Source organism: Anser cygnoides, chromosome 18 (genome assembly GCF_040182565.1).
Source record: "Anser cygnoides isolate HZ-2024a breed goose chromosome 18, Taihu_goose_T2T_genome, whole genome shotgun sequence".
Taxonomy (NCBI): domain Eukaryota; kingdom Metazoa; phylum Chordata; class Aves; order Anseriformes; family Anatidae; genus Anser; species Anser cygnoides.
In genome coordinates, this window is record NC_089890.1 from 12728174 (window position 1) to 12740905 (window position 12732).

The window sequence follows — 12732 nt, forward strand, 5'->3', positions numbered from 1 at the left end:
GTTGGGAGCAGCCCCTCCTGAACCCGGCCACGGCCCCTGGGCCGCCGCGGCACGACCCTTGCTTCTACGCGCTGGGGAGGGAGGCCAAGTGTTTTTCTGGTAATTACCGAAGGGTTCTGTGAAACTTGCACAGTGCGGCATCCAGATAAAATGCCACAGGGAACAAAGAAAAGCAGATTACAGTTTTGTCCACCTATACCAAATCAATCAGCTAAACAAGTTCAGCCCTTTTACACTGAGTTGTCAACAATGCAATTTTCAAGCTCTTTACCAGCGTGAAGAAAGTGCTTCCAAAGTCCTGCCCTAGGTTCAAGGAATCTTTGATCCCCGTAACTGCCTGCTCCGGGCAAGCACCACCAGTTGCTCCGAGCCGCCCAGTCCATCGAGTGCAGGCACCCAGCAGCAGCTCCCGCTCCCCACCACCCAGCCCCCACGCTGCTGCCCACGGCCGCCCTGGCACCGCACCGGCTGCCTGTCCCCAAGCCCTCGGTGGCCGTTGCCAAAATTGCATCCGAGCAGTTTCAGGCTTGCTCTGGGCGGGCAGCACGGCGTTTCCAGCACCCAGAACACCCGGCCCCACGCAGACAGGAGAAGAGAGGCTCAACCCCGAGCACCGTGGCACACGAGGGGCACAGGACAGCAAGGCTGTGCCGCCCTGCGCGTGGCGGCTCCCCGGAGATCCTGGCAGCTCCCACAGTCCCGACGGAACCGAGCGACCGGGATGGCTCGCGCGGGCTGCGACAAGTGCCTGCAGACCAACACATGCAGACCGGTGCAGGCACCTGCTGGAACACTGTCGTACGTGTTCTTCCAAAGCATGGAAGTGGGCATCCAACTAAACACATGCACTTTAACTTATTCTGACTATTAATTAAAACTATATCCAAGGGTTACTTTCTGTTTTCCTTGCTTTCAAATGAATGGCCATGGCAGTACTTTAGGTTTACTACAGGGCACCAGCGCCCTCCACCCTTTGGTGATACCCTTGGTAGGACATTTGCCTTTCGCACCTTCAAGCTTCCACCAGCTTTCTAAATTTAAGATTATTTTCACCATAATAAACAATACCTTTCCTCTATCATTTCTCTGTCATTGAATACCTTTCCGTTACTGGCTCCTGCAAAGCGTCTGTCTATCCTGGAGAAGGCAGTAACCTAAACCTGTTCCTCACTTCTCATGTCATCTCCCATCACCCACTCCTTACCTAGAGCTATTTCCCTTGGTTCTGCATCCATCCCAGACGGCCACAAAAAAATCTCAGCTGATCAAATATATCTGCTTTCAGAGTAACATTTACACCAGATCAGGACAAATAAGTACAGACACAAGAAAAAAAAAAAGCCATCAGCACATTGCTCACATTTCTTTTTGGGTGCATCACTTTTTAGACTATTAAAATATGAAAGATACCTTATTGAGTGAAAATATTGACAAAAGGTGGATGTGAAGCAACATGCAATGGTATTTATGCAATGTTGTGTTGATTCCCTGCCACAAGAGATTTACTGAAGCATGGAAATGAGGGAATAACCAAGTTGAGAATACTTAGAAAAGCTGAAAGTCAGAGAGAAATTAGGGCTCACAACCACAGTAGGAGCCATTGGTAATCAGTGTGTGCCACCATATGTTTTAACAATTTCAGATTTCTCATGTCTCCAGGGAGCCTCAGAGGGCTTTTCATGCTCTTCACTCAGTTTTCAAACTTATGGCTGTTCTCATCAATAAAATATTTGGTTTACTCACTGTGGCAACCATATAATGAAAAACAGGTGCAGCTATGTAATATTTCTCTTTAATTACTATTTGCGAGGTGAAAAAAATATTCTGCATTGTTAGAACAGGATGAGCCACCTACTAATTACAATCTTGATTTTAATTCAGGTGATGTTGCCCAACATTCTATTAATCCAAGTAAATATTAACACTAGCTGTAATAATTTTTTTGTCTTCCCCCCTGCATGAAACATCCACCTCACGGGGATAGACACACCTAAGTTATAGCTTTTTCCTCTAGAACACCTAGTCCAGAGACATAAAACGTTTTTGCTCAGAATTAAAGTGTTTTGTTTTTTTTCTCCACTGAGCTATTTCTTTAGTATCAAGTTTGTTTTTATGACTTACGGGTGAATAGCGTGAATTCAAGGAAAACCTAGTCTTCCATTATTTATTCACACTATCCTTCAAAGTCAACCCACTTAAGAATTCACAAACATTTCTTCATTTTAAATGTATGTACATATGAATGGACACGTCTATTAAGTGCTATCCCTGCTAGCAAGCTTCCTGATGGTCAATTTTTAATTCCTGGCAGGTCTGATGTCCAAATCTAACCAAAAAGAAGAAACACAGAGAAATCCCTATCCACAAAGGGGTTGTGTTAGCACTCGCTGAATGCAAGTTTGTGATGAGACGTGCAGAAGGCTCCAGTATTACTAAATTATGCATGGCTGTGCATTCAGCAGATCCTCTGCTTTATTTGCAAGAGTTTCACTTGCCAGAGCACTCAGGGGAAGAAGGGGGGGAGGCTCCTGTCAAAATGAATACAGCGAACTAAAAAGAGGCTTTCACCAATTACCCAATAAAGTTCCTTTATTTCCCCCCCCACACCCTTCCCCTTTTAAGCAGCCTTCCAGTTAACTGCGGGCTCAGCACGTGGATAGGAAGGACTTCGCACTGGGCAATGCAAGGCTGAACCTCTCCTCCTCACCCACGCCCCTGCAGCACAGCCGTGAGCACTGACGGCACACGAGTTACACCTAAATGTGCACACCCCCAGTGCTGCCAAAAGCAGGGCACACAGAGGAGACCAAGCAAGGTGCCTCTCAGACCCTGAGGCCACAGTCAGCAACTGCTGCTTATCATTTAAGAAACGTGGAGTTCCTCTTGCACCGCACTGGGAAAGGCTGGGGCGGGAGGTCAGCAGCTCCAGGGCACAGGATTCACCAGGCACTGCTGCCCCACGGACCCCAAAACACGATGGCCACGTAGGGCTATGCCTGGCTCAAGGCCACCTGCAGAGCCAAGCGTTAAGCTGCAGCTGATGCCAGCAATGAAAGATGGCAACTACAACTGATCAGAACGATGAAAAATTTTCTGCTGGAAAATGTCATCTTACTGGAAACAAAAATCCATTGACATTACTAACGCTGATAAAAAATGGTATTTTGAAAAAGAGTGGAAATAAAATCCTTGAATCTAATTGTTCTGCTTTGGCTTTATTGAAGTGGAGAACTGAGGGGGCTTGGACTGGCCTTGAAGCAGTTTATTATTTTGAAGTTGATTATGCTGTTATTTATCATTCGTATCATTAGAGAACACAAGATGGTACTGAACTGTACTGTGTTCTGGTCAGATATCAATATTCATGTAAAATACAGCAAAATACAATGAAGCACTGATTTTATTGAACAGAATGACTTGACTGCAGCAAAGCAAAATCATTTAAAAACATTAATAGCTCTGTAAATCTGATATTTCGTTTCTTTTGTTCTAGTTCGGAACAAAATTTCATGCCTGCTAAGCCTCCACAAAACCAACTCTCTTTAGGTTGTTTGTTTAAACATTTTCTAAAGGTCAATTGAACTCCCAGTCACGTCCTGAAATTACCATCAATCAATCCCATCACTCCAGCATATTCCTCAGCTATATGGGATACTAATGCAGGCTATTCAAGGAAATAACTAGCTGTTAAAAACCATTTGGTACAGGACTGTGGAGAGGTTTCCAATCTTCCCAATTATTAAGAATAGAGTCATAACCTGTCTGCCTCCTTCTGACATCAGTTAGCCCTGAGCATGCAAGACGTCTGTCCTGTCAGCTCAGAACACCTTGCAGACCTCCCAGAAGAGCCACCAGCGGATGCAGGCGGAGGGAACACGACCGCAGGTCGTTAACTTGGCACACCTGTGAAGAGCAGTTCACATGCAGTGCTCTGCTGCCATGATTTGTGTGCAACAGGGTTAACAAGGGGCTGCCAGAGTCAAGGAATCTCGTGACACCAGAAACCAAGTCTCAGGCCCCAGCTCTGCCAAATACAGGCAGAAAAACTATGTTGCCCCGTTTTTCACTCCCCCGTCTATTGCCATGCTAGATTCACAGCTGCTCTGCCTCTGTCCAAGCTGCAGTCACATCCACACAGGGGCTGCCTCCAGCAGATGTGTGATCTTACCCAGGATGCTGAGGAGCGGGGATAATCCTGCCATCCCAGGTTGATGGCCTTGCACTGGGATTTGCAGCTTTTCCCTCCCAGTCCCATTTCTTGGGCGACCCTACAGGACTCACTGTGTTCACCTGCCTCCCGCTGCAGCGGACACGAGGAGTTTCTGATCGGCAGTCTGTAACACCAGCTCCACGAAGCATGGGATGTCCCCATACTTCCCCCCCCCCCCAGAACACAGCTGCCGGGACTTCAGGCTCAGGGTCCCCCCGAGCCCAGCACCCTACCTGCAGCCCTCGGAGTCCTTCCCCAGAGCCGCATCCCCACCCACTGACCAGGCTCCCCAGGCCCCCCCGGCTCAGTCCAAGGGGCTGGGGGCTGCTGCCAGAGACAAAGCCCATTTGGCCCTGTAGCAGCCATCCTCCCGGGGGCAGAGGAGCTCATTACAGCCACGATAAGTGCCCCTACTTGTGGAAGTCTCCCAGGCACGCTGCCCACGGCAGCGCCAGCGAGATAAGGTGCTTGTGCAGGATGCGACGCAGTGTGTCCTGTCAGCGCTGCCAGCCCCTTGCTGGCGGTTCGGAAGACTGAACTAAAAACAATTAAAAACATAACGGAACGGCTCTTGTACCTGGGAATTGACCCAGAAAGGAGATTAGAGTAAGGAGACAGCAAAAAGCACAAGGCAGCTTACAGCTTCAGTGTTCTCCAGCTGAATGAAACGTGGGGAACAGACGCTCAGCCTCAGACTGATCCCACCCCTCCAAGCGCCAAGCCCCAGGAAGCTGCCAACACCAGCAGCACAACCCCCAGGTACCAGAGCCAGTGCTCCACTCCTCTGGTTTGTTACTTGCTCCCACCACTGGAAGTTACTTTTCCAGAGGCCTGACCTCAGCCCCCGCGGCTCTGGAGAGAGAGCTTAAACTGCACCACTGTGTTGGGCAAGTTGCTGTCTGCACTGACAACCTTCCTTTCCCTCTAGTACATCCCTGCAGGATAAACTAGACAGAGAAAGCACAGATCTTACTTACAAGACAGGCACTTAGCTGCTTGGCTGTCAATATGATATACAGTCATTTTAGGAATCCTTTACCCCTCTTTTCAGTGGGCCAGAATGACGTAAAAAGTCCTTGTCATATATGGGAATTCAGTCTAGTGCTTTTATGAATGCCCAGCGCTAATATTTACATCTAGATAACATTTCTAATATTTATATCTGGGTGACATTTATCCCAAACCAAGTAACAAACACACTCATCTGCACAAAGCAATACAGAAGACGTAGTTGCTCGCCTTCGCCCCTCCCCACCAGCTGACAGCTTACGGGCACCGGATTACATCAAACGGAGACTTGCGTGCAGCGATTGTTAGTCACACTGAGAAGCTAACAAACCCGTGTCTGAAGGCACTTGATGACAAATCTGCGATAATCAACACGAAACTCTAATTATTTGTGTTGTTTGTACGTTTCTTATATAAGTCAAAACAAAACTAACCTTTTAACCTCTTAGTAACAGCATTTTATAGTGTTCTCTCCTATACAAGCGTTAGATTTTTCAGATTAGATTTAGATTTCTAAGAGCTCTTGACACTCATCTTTAACACCCTTCCCTGCCTCTGCGGTTGGAGAAGCTGAAGTGAGCACAGACAGACCCAGTGATTTCAGGTGGTCTAAGCCCAGATACCTCCTCAGAATAGCCAAGCAATGTCACAGCGCGCTGTAGCTGAACTTTGTATCATTCAGTGGGTCCTAGAAATACATTCATGATTCCACGGACAATTACCATGTTACTCCACTTAAGAAACCAGCCTTCTTCTGTATTTATCCATCACGCCATATCAGATTTGGGGTGGGAACAACAGTGGGGTAGGGAAAGGAGCGACACAACTTTGGACCTTAAGTTAGCTAATACAGCATAACGTAGGGGTGTGGAAACAGACAGAAGGGGAAGTCATCAGCTATTTCTTCGCCGTTACTTCTGTCCTTTACCTTGGTTTCTAATATAGATTTTTATGTATAAGGATCTCTAAGGAACACCAGTAAAGTGAAGGGAAAACCCAACTGCTTGCTCTGGTGGTTTGAAGCACAGTATAGATTAATTGCAGCTCTCCAGTGTTGAAAACTAACCCCTGAATACATAATCATCATAGATAACTGCTGAACAAAACAGCTGTTCAGGCACCCTATTACACATATTTATAGTGGTGGCAATTTAGGAAAAAAAGATACAGCTTTACAAAGAGAGTTAAAAAGTGATGCAATTTGCAACACACTCACACACACACAAAACAACCATAAAGCTCCCCTGCTGCACTGGCACAGTATTGTAATATATGTTGGCATTATGTCAGGAAAAGCAGTTTCCTAGATTCAGCCACATTAATGTTCATCCTAATGAACTCTCTGGAGGAACTGTCATAAATGACAGAATATCATAAAAGAGCTTCGCTTCCAATAAAGGCCAGAGATAGCATACACAATGATTATATTCAAGGGACAAGCTCTGATCTGTAATGTTTCGAGGCAAGGCAGTGATATTTCTGCTTTATCAGTTATTCATTGGGTTAAGCTTGTTCCTTTCATCTCTGCAGTAGCATTTGAAGTAGGAGTCAAGCTAAAGAACTTTAAAGATGTCCTCTAAAGTTATTAAAGATAATAATTGGAATAGTTCTTTCAGCTGACAATATAGTCAATGGCTAAAATTATTTAAGCTTTTAAAAATCAGATGATAAACAAAGTTTCTTCCTACTGGTAATCAGCTCATTTGGTTGCTAAGATCTTCTTAAATAAAGTCAGCTTGATTAACTCCAGACTAGTTATAGAATGTTGTTCAGTGTTGTGCAGGGTCTTGTTTGTTGTTTTGTTTTTTTTTTTTGAGAATATTTACCTTTTTTTCTTGTGAGAATATTTACTGAACATTAAATGTGGCCTAAAACCCACGTAAAGAAAGACAAAAGAACACTCTTCAGTGATCTGGCTACAACCCCCCATGATGATAACCATGCCCACTGCATCCAGATGTTACACAGAAAGGAAAACTACAGCAGCATAAAGCAAACACCTGCTTTAAGTGCTAAAAAGCCAGTCTACCTCCTACATCTGCTTGCAGTGACACAAAATTATCTCGGCTTTGAGTGACATACAGCTAAGGGAGGTAGGTGGTTAGGGAAGAAAACTTCTGTAGTAACCACTCCGTCTTGCCAGAAATCTCAGATTTAGAGAATTTAATGGATCTGTAAGCTTTAAGGAAACTCTCAGTCAGTTCCCTGGGCTTGGCAAATACACTCTGGACCAGAATGTTAGTGGCTACCTGAGCCACAATTCAGGCGAGGCAGATGAGCACAGCCCCATGCAGCTGGACGACAGCAAACTGCATTAATGATAGAGCTGATCCTACACAATTCACGAGCTGTCAAAGTATTGCCAGATAGCAGCAAACAAATGAGTCAGCTTACCGCGACTGAATGCTGTGCATAACCAGGGAGATTACCTCAACCCAGAGCAACACACCCAACAGCCAGCTGGATGCTCGTGTGTTCATACTTATGTGGCTGAACACCAAAACAGCTCTGGTGGGCAAGTTCTTCAGCTGCAGCGGCCTGGACACGCTTTGGGAAGACCAGAACTGCCCCCATGGCCCCTACCAGAGGGCCTGTTCCCCCGTTTCGCCCCCCGCCCCCGAATGAGGGCAGACCCATCTGAGGTACGGGTCTGGCAGAGACAGGTAAGTACATCTGCTGCTGCTTGCACACCAGCCCCAGCACAGTGGAAGGTTCGCCCCCTACCATCCCCTGTAACATAGATCTTTCCCCTTCCGTTTCACTTCATTTCTTTGCTCTCTCCTTTCCTGCTTTAGCCTAGTTTGGCTCCCTTTGATATTTTCCACCTCCTGCCCTCTGTCTCCCCAGCTGATAACGAATGGAGTGCACGTGATTCCAAGTCATGCTGTCACAAACAAGATATCTGAGTGACTCTGTAATTAGTCCAAACCAGTTCCATCATTTCTTTTTGAAAAGAGCAATTTTATATAAATTACAACTGCAATCTAGTTTCCAAAGAAACAGATACTCGAGTTCTGAATCCAGATTCCAGCCCCCGTGCCGTAGCTGCCTTCACCCTCTGTGCAGGATACAAACCCACATTGCAGAGTACAGGTAAAAAACACAGAGTAACTTCTTCACCACTTCCATGTCCAGCAAGGAACAAGATGCTGGATGTGCTGTGCTTCACACACACCATAGCTAATAATAGTCCTTTGAAGCCAGCATATGCTGGGATAAATTAAATGTATCTTCTAACTCCTCTCTGACCAGCATTGTGACAACAGTGCAGCAAAAGCAAGGCTGTGATTCCCACCTTGCTTCCTGGACTGCGATGCAGCTTTTCAGGAAATCACACTCCCCCCTGCCCCAGTCTCCATCCCTGCTCTATCTTTCTTTGTTTTTTTCCCCTCTAACACCTACAAACGAACCGGCAAAATGAGCTAATATAGTCTCCTCTGAGTTCAAAGCAATTTAGCAAGTAGAAGTCCACATTTAATAATCTTACCACCTCCATCATCCTGACAGCATGCCTTCAGCAAGCCACTGAAGTCTAAAATTTAGTGTGGGATATGAGTTGGGAAGGCCTGTCCCAGTCAGCAGTGAGCCAGTTTCACAGCTTACCTGTCAGCTGCAATCAGGCATCCAAAAATTCTTCTGCTGCAGATCTAAAAAAAAAAAAAAAAAGAAAAAAAAATCAATCACTATCATTCTGATGTGAGAAAATCCCCAGTGCTCCAGATATGCCAGGTAATTCATCACTTCCTCATAACATATATCAGTCCCTTGCTCCTAATCAAAAATAAAACCACCAAGAATCAAACATATGGAAGGCAATGCTGTCTCTATGGAGCCCTCCAACCCCCAGCCTGAGAAAACTAACAATAATTATTATAAAGCAGCCCCTCCTGAAGGCATCAAGTACATGTCAATGCAAAGAAGTTTTAAAAGAAGGAATTCTTCTTCTAAGATTAAGAGCAAGAATGCTCGGGAGGCAGCCCAAGGCCGAACCTTTTAGTAGTCTTCAGAGGATCTCCAAAGGGTATGAGACAGCCCCCACCACTGCCAAGCAGAACCAGGTCAACAGCCAGAAGCCAGCTCTCACTTGTAGCTACTGAGCTCTGGGAAGTCAGCTACAGGAACCCAGGAGGTGCTGGGGCAAGGACAGCTCCTTCATTTTACCTCCTGCCTTCATTTCTACCTCCTTCACGCTCACCTTCGATTTACCCACCCACTAAATCCATCACGCCCCCACATCTCCTCACCCCAAGTACCCTGCTGACCCTGGCACGTCAGAGGGCAACGGAGCCCACCTGAGCTCAGACTTGCCCCTGAGAGGTGCCTCGCGATTTCACCGTTACACAAGGAGCAACGTCACCAGCATCTGCCTTTGGGGGGCTGACGTTAGGTGGAAAGAGCTCCCGTAAAGGCTGTTACGGACCCCTGTGCACCAGGAGACATGTTAGCTCCCAGGCCACAACAGCTGCACGTGTGTTGTGCTGCAGGTTAATTAAATCACTTCATTGGCATCTGTGATTGAAAAGCAAAGCTGGGATTGGAGTCACCATTTGTGAAAAGCAGACTTCCATTTTTTAGGCTTCCTAAGCAGCAGGAAATACAAATGCTGGCAAAGAAAATGTAAATGCAGCCTTTCCTTCCTCGTGGCTTGTTCCCGAAAAATAAACCTGAGATTCCTTTAAAAAATGGTCCCAATCCATGTATTTCTAGCTTTTTACTCACTGCTTGAACAAATGATGTGCTCCCAGAATACCCTCCATCTGCCAAATGCTTACAGAAATTTTGGTTTGCTCTTCACTTATCATATTAATGAACTGCCCTGAAGCGTACCTTTCACTTCTCACCTCTCACTTGTTTAGCAACTCTGTCTTGCCACGTTTGCTAATTATTGCAGACATTTTTGTTTAAGGAAGATTTGCTCCTTTCCTGTCAACCTTCTTTTTCTACTTGAGCCTTCTGTAAAGTTGCTCATCAAAGTAACCACAATCTGCCTGGTTTGTATATGTAAGAACAAAGACAGCTAAGTGGGAAACAAATGGGCAGTATTACAACACAGGGTGTTCTTGCCTTGCAAGTTCTCTACCTTGACCTTACTGGGAGTGTTTAGTTACAGGGGGACGTTAAGGCCAGCTACCCCTTCACCAGCTGCCCTGTGTCGCACTGAACATAGTCATTTGTATGGGGGAGACCATTACATGAAGCATCAGAGGTGGAATACGAGCACTGTTTATATAAAGTAGCAGATGGTGGAATTACATAATCTTAAATGTTATATATGCATACGTATATTTATATATCAACTTCAGCAAGGATATAGGAAATCAGATTGCAGGGACAATGCCTACTGCTAGTTATGGTGTGAGTCTATGAACTGTGCACCAAGTTAAATGTATTTCCGGATGCTCTCTCTCAAAAAAACTTAGGTGCAGATTTCGCTCTCGAACCTTATCTCAGTGGAAACTAAAGGGAAATAATTTGTGCTAAAGCTCATCAGAAGGAAAGCAAAGACATTATCGCTGCGTTTCACGAAGTTTTACAAGAGCAGCTGCAGGCCCACTTGTAATGCTTCGCGGCGGTTTTCCCAGTACCCGCACCTCTGGCTGGTGCCAGCCCTGCCCTAGAGAGGTGCGGGGAAGGGGCCGGGCAGCACCGCCGCAGCCAGTCCCGTGGCACGGCTCCAGGTGCCGCAGCCAGGCCTGCAGCCGTGCAGGCGGCCGTGGGGCTGCCCGCCGCCCAGCCTCCCCGGGACGCAGTACCCACACCGCGGCCACGTCCCCACCGCCAGAGGAGACGACGGCACGTGGCAGGAGGAGGCCCCAGAGAACATCCAGTAACTGTCTTAGGCGGCTCCACGGCTCTTAAACGGTCTGCGTAGTGCGAGAGCTACAAACCATGCGAGACACAAACTTTCCAGTGTGGCCTCTGCTATTCTAATAAAAGTCTTTAACACAGTCGGTTAGGTCTAAATGCCACTCCGAGGAATTAACATGAAGAAAAGCTTTGTTTGACCTTCCTTTTGGAGCACGTCAGGCTTTCAAGAAAGCAAGCACTTGCCTTCCTTACCTTTTATCCCTGCCGCTGAGATGAAGAGAAGAAATTCTATAGGACCTGGACACAAGCAGCTATTTAGAACAGATAAAGGAAGCTTACTCAGGAAACTATTTTGAAAGCCTTTAGGACAATCCTAGTGATGCACCGAGTGTTTGGCAGATTGGGCTATAAAACAGCATTTGCTTCATTTGTAAGTGTATAGCACACTTCAATGAGTAAATGTCTGGGGTCAGATGTAAGGCATCACTGCAGAGTTGAGCTCTCTTGAAAGCAGCAATGCATACAGCCAAATCTGTAAAAGAGTACAAAATACCAGGTATCCACTGCATGCAGAATGCCTTGGAAAATGTGGCCAAACCTGATGGATGTTGATGATGCTCTGAAAACCTAGCCTGAAGACCTGTAGCTGCAGTTCTGGGTAAGCTGTTAGGTACTGCCCGAGATGAGAGATGGGCACTGTTTGGAACCTGCTGTTGCGTGTTCGCCGCATCCATGGTGGCCAGAAGCAGAACCTGGATGCTGCTGCTGGCGTCTCTTGTCATATACTGCCAGGAAGAACAATAGGACCGTGGATCTTAGGTTCGTGCTGAAGCCAGCTTGGTACTCGGGGCATCCAGCTGGAAGCAACTGTCTTAATTCATACGTGAAAAAAACAATGTTGACCTATGCTTTCAGAAAAAATGTCATACTTCAGTGCTGATGTTTGACCTGTTACCCAAAACAGAGCGAGCTGAGCATGTTCGCCAAAGCCACGTATGTTATAACGCATAGCAGCAGCTGAAGATTTGCCCAATAGCTGGATCACATCACTCAAAAGCCACAGACCCAGAAGCCCCATGGCCCTAGGCAGCAACAAGCCTGTCGTGGATTATTGGTCACCCCACGACACGACCTGTTTGTTCACAAGGAGACATGAGCGTGCCGGGGTGCCGGCGGCTCCCCGCGCCCCGCAGGGCAGCACATCAGGCACCACCGCGCTGGCGGGGAACACGTGCCACCCGCAGCCTGCCAGCCTTGTCTGTGGGGAGCTGGAGGTGCCTGCACGCTGCCTTGGGAGCAGCCAGGCATGCACCAGGCGCATCCTCTCGCCAGCACGGTGAAGCAGCGACGAGCTTGCACAACAGGCTCTCGGAGCGCCTGCGGGGTCTCCAGGGCCAGCAGGCCCGTGGATAGCACCCCAGAGCACATGGCACCACAACTGTCACCGAAATGGGCTGAGACCTGTAAGGGCTGTGTCCGGCCTGGATCCTAACTTGTCTGAACAGTTTTCACACTAAAAATGTCACGTGTTACATGTACGTGCAGTTCGGCTGTATGTGCATGTATTTATTCTGTCAGGTACGTGTGTGCATACAAACGTGTATATACAAAGGCGTTGTATAACAGTGCCTTTGCTGGACCCGCTCACACCAAGGACGCAGTCCCACTGGTGTCCTACCAACAAGCTACCGGTGTCAGCAGCTAAA

At 47.0% G+C, this 12732-nt stretch overlaps 1 long non-coding RNA gene across 13 annotated transcripts in view; it reads right to left on the minus strand.

The window, feature by feature from the left end:
* Positions 1-12732, minus strand: part of LOC106043777 (uncharacterized) — a 195142-nt gene that overhangs the window by 71197 nt on the left and 111213 nt on the right. For 10 of the 13 annotated variants that reach the window (XR_010825640.1, XR_010825638.1, XR_010825645.1 and 7 more), the window contains one exon: positions 8822-8865. This is a non-coding gene — a long non-coding RNA (uncharacterized lncRNA). Of the gene's footprint in view, positions 1-8821; positions 8866-9208; positions 10883-12732 lie in introns of those variants that run through there. The other 3 variants (XR_007167061.2, XR_010825643.1, XR_010825647.1) reach the window with 3 other exon arrangements.